This window comes from Arvicola amphibius, chromosome 14 (genome assembly GCF_903992535.2).
Source record: "Arvicola amphibius chromosome 14, mArvAmp1.2, whole genome shotgun sequence".
NCBI classification, from domain to species: domain Eukaryota; kingdom Metazoa; phylum Chordata; class Mammalia; order Rodentia; family Cricetidae; genus Arvicola; species Arvicola amphibius.
Window position 1 is genome coordinate 34,502,581 of NC_052060.1, and position 12,903 is coordinate 34,515,483.

Sequence of the window (12,903 nt, forward strand, 5' to 3'; positions counted from 1 at the left end):
GAAAAGTATATAGACTCAAAATGTACTTAATACAAGAAGGACAAGCACAGGCTCCACAGGGAGTGGGCACAGTAGGTAGGTGTTGGGAACTGGCATATTGCCATTGACAGGAAAGGCAAATATATTTGCAAGTTTAAAGATCATAAGTTTGCTTTAGACCATAGACCAAGCATATCTCATCTAAAATGCCTAGGATCAGAAGTGTTTCAAAATTTAGGTTTTTATCAGATTTTAAAATATTTGGATAAAATAGACATCTTGTGGATGGAATACAAGTATAAACATAAAATTAATTTATTTCATATATATCTTATATATCTGGCTGTAAAGTAACTATATATACTAATTGACTAATTAGATACATAATCAAATATTTGTATATTGATCTATCACACTTTGGTGTCAATTCAACATTTTCAAATTTCAGATTTTAGAGGATTTCAGATGTTGGAATTTTAACTTGCAAATACAGTATATGCAGAACATATTTGAATGCTAGCACTGAAACCAAAGCTTTAAAAGACTGGTGTTCTTTGTAACAAAAGAACAAACAAGTCATCTCTAAGATTACTTTTTCCTATCTTTTTTATTTCATTCTGAACTTTATGCCTTCATAATAGGACAAACGAAATGTTTTTATTTTTTAAAGTTGCTAAACTTTAAATCAACATATTTGACTGTTTCCTCCGAAATTTTCATTTTGGAATTCCTTTGGTTTTGTTATTGCTGATGTTGCTGCTATCTTAGGCAAGGCTTAGGATTAAACTCAGGTCTTTTCACATGCAATACAACACATTACCACTGAGCCACATCTCCTGCTTACTCTTCCATTCTTAATGGCAATAATGAATTGTTAAAACAAATAGTAAACTAAAAAGATTAAATACTAAATTAACAAATGCTAAAATATAGAAAGCTATTAAAGTTTCCTTAGTAAAAAATTTAAAAGGCAGTAAATGCACAAAATATTAGGTGAATAGGTAAATTCTATAATGTCTTTTGTGTGTGTGTGTGTGTGTGTGTGTGTGTGTATGTGTGTGTGTGTGTATGTGTGTGTGTGTATAGTGCTTATATTCCCCCCAAATGAAGAGCTCATCAACTCTAGACAATGCTGCATTTTTTATTGTATATAAGTAAGGCAGATATCCAGCCAGTGTGACTGACAACCTCTCACACAGACACTGTTGGTCCCCGTGTGGCATCGTTCACATTCGTGAATAAAGGCTATTCTTATTGCTATAGCCCAACCAGCAGAACATGGCAGAGTAATAGGTTCTCATTCCCAGTTTTTAGTTCCAAATCTCAGTGATTCCTATTTTATACACATCTCACTCTCTTGCTTTCGATCATATCTCTCTTCCTGTGAAAAGGCAGCTGTCACATCACGATTCAGTGTGGTAAGGAGCCAAACTTTGCCAACACCCACTTGAAGAAGCCTAGAAGCTGATCCTTCCATAGTCTCCACCTCAGACGAGTCTTAAGGTGAAACTACATGTCAGAGGACTAACTTCTCAACAGACCTTGACTTAAAGGCAAGCAGCCAAGGCACGCCTGGATTTCTTACTCATAGAAATTGCAAGACAATATGTTCCCATCATTTAAGGGCACTTCATTTTAGAGTTATTGGTTATGTAACATAACAGCATTAAACAATCATCACCATGTAGTACTATAAAATATTAAGCTGCACTATTCAGTAATTTCTAGTAAAAGCACGATGATTTTGTTCAAATTTGTACCTCTTTTACTAACTTGTCTTTCATGTAATAAAGAGCCCTTGTTTGCTGTAAATCATTAACATTCTGTATAAATGTTGTACCAATTTTCACAGGAAATGAAGAAGTACCTGGCACTTCTTGCTGTATAGTAGTTTTCTCAGAGGTTAAAGCCTTCCATTTTGGAGTGAAACATCTTTAGACACAAAATATAAAATTAAAACAATAGGATGTTCAAAGACAGGATGCTTACAAGGAGAAGAGACAACAGAACTTTCTAAGAGGCAATGAAATGCCAGGGCAGGGTCTTCTGCATTGAGCTGTTAGGAGATGATGGAGGAGCTCACGATTCCCACCCACTAGACAGCATGGAAATTCTCTGTAAAGCCGTGTGGGGTCATCACACACTGGGCTGGCAGTAGCAATGGTGATTACCACAGCAGTAACAGAAAAAGGAATGATGACCAAAGCACTGGCAAAGGCATTTCCTGGGGTGGCAGAAGTGGCGGCAGCAGCAATAGTAGTGTGGCAGCAGCTGAGGTGGCACTGATTGTCCCAGCAGGTGGAGGGATGTTGATACTACTTCCTAACCCATAGAGCAACACTGTGGCAGGCTTCTCCCATCACAGGTGACATGACCCAAATCCAGATCCCTGCCCTACTCTATTGTACCCTCCAGATATGTCATGGAGGCCCGCAAAGGCACCCCAGGGTGGCAAGAGTCAACCATAACAAGGACCTGTCTACAAAAGACACAAAAAGGCATAATGTAACATGAGGGTCGGCTTGTTGGGGTTTCTGTCCCGCCCCATACCCTACAGCGGGCAAGCCGCAAAGCACACACATAGGTTATAAACTGATTGGTCCAGTAGCTCAGGATTCTTATTAGCTCTTATAACGTATATTACCCCATTATGCTTAACTATGTTAGCCACATGGCTCAGTATCTTTCTCAGCCAGGCAGGTTATATCTTGCTTCTCAGTGGTCTGGGCAGGAATGGGAGGAATGGGCTTCCTCCTTCCTAGCATTCTCCTGTTCTCATTGCCCTGCCTCTACTTCCTGTCTGGTTGACCCACCTAAACTTCCTGCCTGGCCAATCAGTGTTATTTAAAACATGATTGACAGAATACAGACAATTCTCCCACACCACTTCCCCGTTTTTTTTTTTGTTGTTGTTGTTGTTGTTTTGTTTGTTTGTTTTTGTTTTTAATAAAGGAGAATATTCATAGTCCATTTTTTGGGAATGTGGGCATAGTTTTCCAGGCTACTTCCTGCTAGTTGGGGGTACTGACCATCTTATAAGGACCTAAAGAAAATTTAACCATCATGGAAATGCATCAAAGTCACGTTGCGATTTCATTTCATCCCAGTAAAAATGGCTATGATGAAGGACACAAAAACAAGGTGCTCGTAGGGATGCTGAGAGAAGAGATCCTGTTTATTGTTGGTGGAAATGGAATCTAGGGCTCAATCAGGAGGCCCCTTGATATATGTAAATAGAACTACAGTACTACCCTGTTGCACAATTCCTGCACACACAATGAAAGGAATCAAAGAAAGCCTGCCTGCATGCCCACATTTACAATTGCAATATTCACAGTAGCCAAGATACAGAGTCAGTTTAGATGCCTAGTAATTAATGATCTGATAAAGAAAATGTAGTACAAATAGATAATAGAGCATCGATGAGAGCATAAAATCCTGTAAAGTAGACGGAACTGGAAAACATTGTATTTAAATAAAATAAGTCAAACATGGAAATATGATTACCACACATTTTCCTCTCACATGTGGAACCTAGCAAAAAAGATGATATGAAAATAGGAGAAGGATGAGCAGGGCAGCAAAATGTCAAGAGATGTCCCCTTGAGGATTTAAGATAAATCATATCCAAACCACAGCAACAATTTTGAGCGAAATGATTCTACATTCCAAACAATATTGCAGCCTTGAAGGAAAGAGCAATTAGCTAGAATTATTTTCCACTCCATTTTGGGAATTTGAAAAGAGAACCCATAATATCATCTGTCCACAAAAATTTATTAATCATTTTATCTTAAATTAAAGCACATGTATATTAATTGTTGAGTCCACATAGCTTATGATTTCATGTTTATTTATATGTGTTTTTGCCAAAAGTATTGAAACATTATTTCAAAGGAGGAAAAGATTTCTTAAAATTAATTCATATAAAAAAATTCATGATTTCACAGGACAAGTTTCCTTATGGCATTAAACAGAAGAAAACTGAAAAAAAATTGATTTCAAAGTGTTTTTAAAGGTTTATAATTTTAATTAAATTTAAGTGAGCTTTCTGGCTCAGAATACTCAATATGCTAATAGAAACATCTGCAGAAAATCTGTTTTCCTGCTTATTATTGCAAGGAAACACAAGATAATCCTGAGGGAAATATTCTCCATCATATCTATAAGCCATTTCATTGACACAAAAAAGAAATCATGCCCATTACAGTGATGCTTAAATAATGAAAGTGTCCAAAATAGTTCTCATGAGATTAACTTAACAGGAAAACCTGACAGCATTTTAAAACATTAAATCTTTTCAAGATGTGTTTTCTAAAACCTTATGAATAAAATTAGTGTTCCCTATTTTATGCAAGAAATATTCCAAAATATTTGCATTTTCTTTATTGTTGTCCAACAAACAGCTTTATCTTTGCAGCTGACCCAGTGACTTAAAACCAAATATTTTCTAAGAGGAGTGGGTGGGGCATTATTAGTCAGGGTTCCTTAGAGGACTAGAGCTGATAAAATGCATACACTATAAAAATTGATTAAATTTACTTACACAACCAGAGGCTGAACCTTCCTACTTGTGGCTGTCTAGAGAGCATCAAGGGAAACAAGTACCTGTTTATTCTAAGTTTGGAGCTAAGTGAGAGAGACACGGTAGCTCCAAGTTCAAGCTGAAGATCAAAACATTCTATGAAGCCTCGCAGGTCCCAGTGTACACTGGAAGAGTCTAGAGTCTAGAGTAGGCATTGTCAATAGAAAACAGGGTATACATAAAGAGGTGTCAAGCTGTACGCATGTCCCACATTCCCCATTCCTTTAGTTTTGTATTTGGGTTTTGGGTTTTTTTGGTCCCATCCAGATCTCCAGCTTATAAAAGAGTGCCAAGCACATTCAGTGCTGGTTTCATCCCTACATTTTGATGACCCACAAGTTAATACAACTCCTGCACACACACACACACACACACACACACACACACACACACACACCACAAAGTGAACTTTATTAATTGTGCAGGTGCCTTTCAAGTTGAATTGTAATTTCACCATCACAAAGGTTGAGCAGGAAAGAGAAACAAAGGCCTCCTTAAGACTCTCATCACAATACAGAGGTACTGCCATAGACAATGCATTTCATATTTTGGAAATTACATTTCTTCTAAGCGTAAGAATTGACCTCATAAATGATTCACTTGCATTCTTCTGGTTGAAAGTGTTTCTAAAAATCAAAACCTGATGTTACTATGAGACACAATCTCACAGCAACTCCCTGAACCTCTGACTCTTACTATCATTCTGCCTCCTCTACCACAGTGTGGAGTGTTTTGTAGATGTATCTATATGAACTGTATCTATATGAACTGGATAGCATAACTCTGCAGGTGGATTGACTGTGATTTTCTGTAGCCACCTCTGTCTGTTCCAAAGAGAAGTTGCCTTGAGAAGAGGTCAAGACTACACTCATCTGTGTTGTAAGAATGAATGTTTACAAGCTGTTGTTAGGGCATATTCTGATTTAGTAAACCATCGGCTGTGGTTCTCCACCAAGGACCATGAGAACACTAACACTTAGTAACATCAGTAATTATACCTGTAAAATCTCACCATGACCACCCAAACATGAGCTAAACAAGAAGACACCAATGCAAATAAAATAGACCCTCTTCATATAATGTAGAGTCCCAGCTACCCTGTATCCTTTAGATCATATGCAAAGCCAGAAGCTATCTGATGTGTGTACAGTTCAGATAAATGCCCTGGATATCTGTGTCTTATATCCAAACACCTTGGAGTGCAAAAGTAGAGACAGAAGGAGAAGAAAGACTTCAAATAGTTGCCAACCAATGTAATTCAATGTAGAAGATAGAAGGATTAAATCTAATTTATTAGTTTATTACTGAAGGGGGCATTTTTTTTTACTTAGACAGTTAAATTATGTAGTCCAAGTTGCCATCAAGCTCAGAGAAATCCTTCTGCATCAACCTTCTAATAGCTGGAATCACGGAGATGTTAGCACCCATATCGGGATGTTAGCTTGGCTTATAAAAATTAGATACATTTTAAGGGATATATGATCTGAATTGGCCCCATCCTACAATATTGAGGGATTGCCTCCCAGGGTGAAGTTTTGAATGGTTCTTCTCTACAAGCTAGCATCAGCTGCTTCTCCAGGCTCCCCCTTAGCCAGGCATATAGCTTTAGCACTTCCCCAACAGCTTCAGTAAAAAGGAATCATTTTTATTCTCAGGTGTCTCACATATAAAGAGTTTTTTAAAGTCACAGATGATGAGAAAATTGTCAAAAGATAGGAATTTACAGAGAATCCTGAAGGGTACAAAACACTTCTATTATTCCAACTCAGTCCTTAAGAAGAAGAAGAAAAGAAGCAGTAACAGTAGAGAACACACTCTTCACACTTATAACAGTTGAAAAAATTGAAAAGGTGTTTGCCTATTGATGGCCCACAGAAATAAAAGTCAAACCTTGTTTTAAACAATCCTTTTTCTTAAAGTATGTGATATATTTAAAAAGTTTTTAAAGCGATACACATGTACAGTGAAGGCTTTATATATATATATATATATATATATATATATATATATATATATATATTTCTATCCTGAGATGGTTCAGCAGTCTTTAAGAGACACAAGCTCTTGGAGCTGGCTTCTGTTTGAAAGTTTTCTGACTTATACTTGGGCTGATGTCCAACTGGCTTCTGCCCTAGAAATCCAGCATTCTTCTGTTATGGACAGAGAAAAGGAATCTCAAAGAGAAAGGGGATATTATTCTGGGACTGAGAATCATCTAACTCTTTTTATGTATCTGAAGTTACGGAAGCTCAGAAAAGTTAAGAGAAATGCTCTAGATCACCAGAGGATAATGTGTGAGACTTCAGAAGCAGAGCTGATGGTCTCCTTGTGCCCAGAGATGTGATCTCCACTCTGTCCAGGGGTGTTCTTTCTTCCCTGTTTCTTATTATCCTCTCTTCAGTTTAACACTATCTCTGCCCAGGACTCAACATTACTGATTTGAAACTGTGAGAAGATGCACACCTCTTCTGGAGCTAACATAAATATCTAGATGTAGTATATAGGCTTAATGTACAAAATATTTTTATGTTCCTTATGTATTCTAAAAATAGGTTTTGTTTGTTATTACATTCAAAGTGATTACTTCTAATGACTGTAGTATTGCATTATCTGGATGACCCCAATTTTTCTTAAGCCACATTCCTAAACTATGTTCATGTTTTCTGTTGAGCTGGTACTACAGTGTTCAGTTTCCTAAATGTACTTACTTTAGTCTACTGAATTGTTTGCTTAGGGTACATGTGAAAGAATGATACTACCTCATTACTCTGTAGAGGTATTTGTAATTGTCATTGTTGCTATACTGTTTTTAAGACAAATGTATCAAATCAATAGCCATAGAAGTTGGCCAGTTTCACACACCCTTACCTAAATTGCACATCAGGAACCACTAAAGTTGATAATTTCATGAAAATAAATTTAATGGGCAATATTGCTTATTTCATGTTATGAATGACTTTCTTGTCATTCATTCCTGTTTATATTAACTTTGTCCAAGCTCTTCACATATGTTTTGGGAAATATTTCTCTTATAAGCTTGAATGAACTCTTTTTAATTAAATACATGTTTAATTGTTTTCATTCTTTATTGATGAAAATAAAAACAATTCAGTTTCATTCTCAGACTTAATTTTGCTGTTTTCATACTAACACTTCTGTACCTAACTGTGTTGGCTAGTTTTACGTGAACATAACAAAAGTGAGAGTCATTGAAAAAGGCATTTCAATTATATTTTAATTAATAAAGCTTGCCTGGGAATAAGAAAAGTAAAACAACCACACTGGTCAACCTTACAGAGAGGCAACAACGACATACATCTTTAATCCAGTAGTCACAATAACAGGCACCTTTAATCCCAGTGGCCACACTAGTTGCCATAGAAACCGAGCAGTGCATGACTTTAATCCCAATGGTGCATGCCTTTCATTCCAGCCCTAGAGAGGATTATAAAATGGGAGGAGACAGCTCTCAGTCACAATCTCATTCTGCAATTCCTGGAAGCAGGATTGCCATTTTCAGAGTGAGGTCAAGGCTGACCAGTGAGGGCTGTTTTACTCTGATCTTCAGGCAAGCTTTATGTATTAAAATACAAATGAAATGCCACTATAAAGGAAAAGTCAATTAATAGTCTCAATTAATAATGCCATGAAAAAAAATTCGGCTGCAGGCAAGCCTGTAGGGCATTTTCCTAATTAGCAATTGATGTGGGAGGGCCCAGACCATTACTGTTGGGGCCACCCCTGTGCAGTACTCTACCATAGCCCCACCTTCAGTTTTCCTTCCCTGTTTGAGTTTCTGTCCTGACTTCTTTGATGATGAGCAATAACGTAGAAACGTAAACCAAATAAATACTTTTTCTCCCCAAGTTGCTCTTTGGTCATGGTGGGTTTGTTTTGTTTTATTTTTGTTTTTGTTTTCTGACACATGTTTTTCCTGTAATAGCCCTGGCTGTCCTGGAACTGACTCTGCTTCTAACTCACAGAGATCCTCCTGCCTCTGCCTTATGAGTGTTGAGATTAAAGGCATATGCCACCATGGCCATGGTGTTTTATCAATAGTAACCCTGACTAAGACAGTAATACTACTGCATTGAAGAAGCCCAACCAATAATTTGAGCATTCGCAGTCTTTTTTGTCAATTAACAGTCTTTTGATGCCTACCCATCACAAAACTCTGATCTCAGTGCTGAAATGTGAGTTCAACAATATACAGTTACGACAAATGTAAGCTTCAGTTAAAGCAACCCCCTCCCCAGATCTAGAAAACTGTAATGTTTATCAAATAGTTCCAATCTTTTTTCACTATGCAAGTGTTACAGCTCTGGAGGTAAAATATCCTGACTTGTTGGGAAGTCAGGCTATACCTACACCTGTGAAGGAAGGTATCCTGAATACCAACAACTGTGAGAAGGAAGATATCCTGACTTGTCGGAAAGTCAGACTACACCTACAGCTATGAAGGGAATGTATCCTGATACCCACAGCTGTGAGAAGATAGGATATACCTGAATCTGAGGTCTGGGAGGGGGGAATGATCTCGCCATAGGATATGGCAATCCAGAGAGAGAGAGAGAGAGAGAGAGAGAGAGAGAGAGAGAGAGAGAGAGAAGAGGAGAGGGAGTGGAGGAGGGAGGGAGGGGGGAGGGAGGGAGGTCGAGTATGGCATAAGTAGGACAAGATAGGAGAGGAGAGAGTCTCTCGTCGGAGAGTCTCTCTATCGAGAGCCGATATTCCCTCCAGATTCCCTCTTCTGCTTCGCTTCTAGATCTCTCTCGGGTCTCCTCGCGCGTCTCTATAGAGCATCGAGTGATACATAGAGAGAGAGAGAGAGAGAGAGAGAGAGCCTTTACAATTTCACTCCGCTCCTCTTCCCTAAGGGAGGTTACCAGCAGAGGTATCCCTTCCTCAGAAGAAATGTCTGTTTCTTCTCAGCTCGGGCCCAAGTTGTTACTTCTTCTGCTTCACTCTGCTAAAGGGGAAAACCCTGCAGAAATGTAGCAATTTGCTCTGGCTCCTTCGAAAAGTTGTTGCTTCTGCTCTGCTCCACTAAGGGAGTTTCCCTGCAGAGATTCTGCTCTTCACAGGTGCGAGTAAAATGTCTTCATCTAAAACTCTTTCAAGAGATTTAAAGGGAAGGAGGAATCCAGCGCAATGACTGCTTCTGCCAGGGTAATGAGGACAGCTGCAAAAGAGGCAGAGGGGCTTATATATGACTTCTTCTTACTTCTTAGGGGTGGAGGGGTTTTTTTGTTTGTTTGTTTGTTTTTTGTTTTTTTTCCCCCCAGGGAGAAGATTTTTCAGGGAGAGAATTGGTCAGATTTCAATTCCCTTGAGCCTGGGCAAACTCAGATTGGCCAGATTTTGTACTCAGGGATTGGTTTTCTGCTCAAGGATTGGTTGGTTTCCTGTTCAGGGATTGTTTGGTTTTATGCTCAGTTGGTCAAGAAAAGGTTTGGCTCTGGTTTGGGGATGAAACTGTGTTTCTTTCAATAGCCCTTTTTAGCATTTGACTCTAGTTTCAGGGCCATTGTGTGTTTCATTGGTTCTGGTTTTCAGGGTCAGGGTGGGTTTCTTTGGCTGGCCCCTACATTCTATTTTCTTAAAATAAATGTCTCCAAGTTAAGTCAAAATGACCAATATAATAAAGGCTGAGCCACTTTGTATCCAGGGCGAATTTGGATTGCAGGGGTGCCCCATCAACCTCCGAGGGCTTTTATCCAGAGCTATAACCTAGAGTCACCTCCTCAGTGTAAAGCTTATCCCCCATACTCTTCTCAGAACCCTCTCTGAGCCACAGGACCCCACCTGCTCCCAGTTCACAAACCAAAGGCAAAACTTTGCTTTGCAAGTGGTAGCATCCGGTCCCTAAGGACCGTGCAAGCAAGCTTTTCTGGAAGGAAGTTGTGGAGGATCCAGCCACCTTTTGTGACCTCAGCTTTCCCTCCCGTTCAACAGTGATTACAGGATGGATTGTAGTGATGGGAGCAGCGGGCTGCATTCCTGCCCGGCTCCCGTGGCGCCTGACTAGCTTTACCCGAAATAACAACACACAAACTGTATTCTTTTAAACACTGCCTGGCCCATTATTTTCATCCTCTTACTCACATCTTGACTAACCCATATCTAATAATCTGTGTAACACCACGACTAGTGTCTTACCGGGAAAGATTCAGCACCTCTGACCTGGTGGCTGGCTTCATCACGTCTGGTTCACTTAGGAGAGGTGTGGCAATTGTCTGAGCCATCTACCTCACTTCCTTTTTCCTGTTCTGTCTACTTCACCTATCTAAATCTTTCCCTATCAAAAAGCCAAGGCAGTTTGTTTATTAGCCAATGAGAATCCTCCATCAATGGATTTCTGGGGAAAGGCCAACCCCCAGACCATGTGAACTTCAGGGGGTCAGAACTACCTACCAAAGTCATGGGTCAGGCATAAGTGTATTCAGGGCACAACCACCGTCTGTAAAAGCATCTCCTCATGAATCCTCTCCAATCTGTGCACTTTGGAGTGGGTAAGAATTTTAAGACTTGTTCAACTGGTTTTCTATAATCTGTATGGAAAATTGGCATCTTGTTTTGGCACACTGTTTTGGAAAATCACAGCTTTTTCTTTTTCGTAGTTCCTCAGATAAACTTCTGACTTAATCATCTTTTGGATTTGTTTCATAATCAGTCACATGTCACAAAAGCTCTTGTATCACTGAAAAGCTGAAAATAATGCCTGCACATATCTATCCATGAAAACATCTATTGGAATTTCTTAAATACTTTTAAAACCCAATTCTCTTTCTAAATGAGATTTTCTTTTAGCATATGCTAAAATATATGGGATAATTTTAGCATAGTTACATAATTGTATAAATATTATGTTCAGCACTTGAAATGTTTACCCTTCCTTCCATTTTGAAAAGTTTATTTCACATATTGTTTTTCTATAGCGCCAGATCCATTTTTGCCTCTCCTGTACTTTATTTATGATCATGTATCATGATTATGTAATATCATATCCAATATAATAAGAATGGGAGTATTTTGTTACTTTGAAGTCATTGGATATTGAGTATCAAATTGTCCAAATTGGACTGATGTTTTGATTAGAATAGTGCTAACCTATAAATTAGTTTAGACAAGGATATAATTGGGATAAAAAAATTAAAATGAATATTTATAGTCTTTAAAAGATATACTGTAATTTCTTAAATACTTCTCAAATATTAAATTACTTCATTCTCAAAGCAACTACTGTAGATTTAATTATCAGTGCCAATTCATTGCCCCTCCCTGGATCCACAGCTTTCTTCACTCTAGGAGGGACGTATTTCTTACTCTTTGACATTAGTCTTTGTTTTGTGATTTTGTTTATTGAACAATGGGGTGTACGGAGGTAGGCTGAGTCTTCCTGTGTGCCTCCTTCTTTGGACTTATATTCCTCAACTAATGTGTCAATGTCACTGAACACAGAAAGATGAAAAACACCAGGAGGAAAGCTGGCCTAATTCTGAGATTTATAAAATTGTGTTATCGTTGCCTTAAATCGTTGAACTTTGTGGAGATTATTTAGCAATAGCTTCTGGCCATAGCTAACTAACATAACTCATCTCAGAGTGGGTACTGTTTTTGTTCTTACTTTACAGATGACAAAAACTGAGGCAAGTAACTCATTAGCTAGCAGGTAGGTAGGTGCCTACCGTTTTTCATCATTATAATATTTAGTGCTGGTTTTCAAAGAAAAATATTATTCAAGCACATTTGCTTGAATTTTTCAACTTCTAATGAAACTGTACTGCTTATTATGAAGATTCTATATGCTCATCCAGCAGTCTAATACTTTTATTATTTGTCAATATCAATTAATTTTTATAGATTGAGTTAAAACCATTTTTTTCTTAATACTACTTCATGGATGTCAATATGTTTGACCTTGGAATTCTTATTTTTAATCAATGTTTGTAAACTCATACAAAAAAAAAGCACCTGTAAGCTATTTGAGGGACTTTATCCTAATAAGGTGATACCTGACACCCAGGATTTATGTTCTATGCCATGGGTCCCCCTTACCATGCCTGGCATTCCTGACAGCCTCTCCCACTTCCTGGTTTTTTTTATTGTTTATTTTCTTTCCTTTCTGGCCTTTATGTATTTGATTTTCTGTTCTTTTACTGTGTTCCTTTCCAAGCTGCCACCCCTTTATACAAACAACCTTAGCTTCTGTCATGTGCCTACCTGAATGGAGTAGTTCTGGAAACACTATGATAGTTCATGGAAAGCCACTCAGCTGGGTGCTGGCAACAGTCTTTTACTGGTAACATTTAATTGATGGTGATTATATTATATTATAT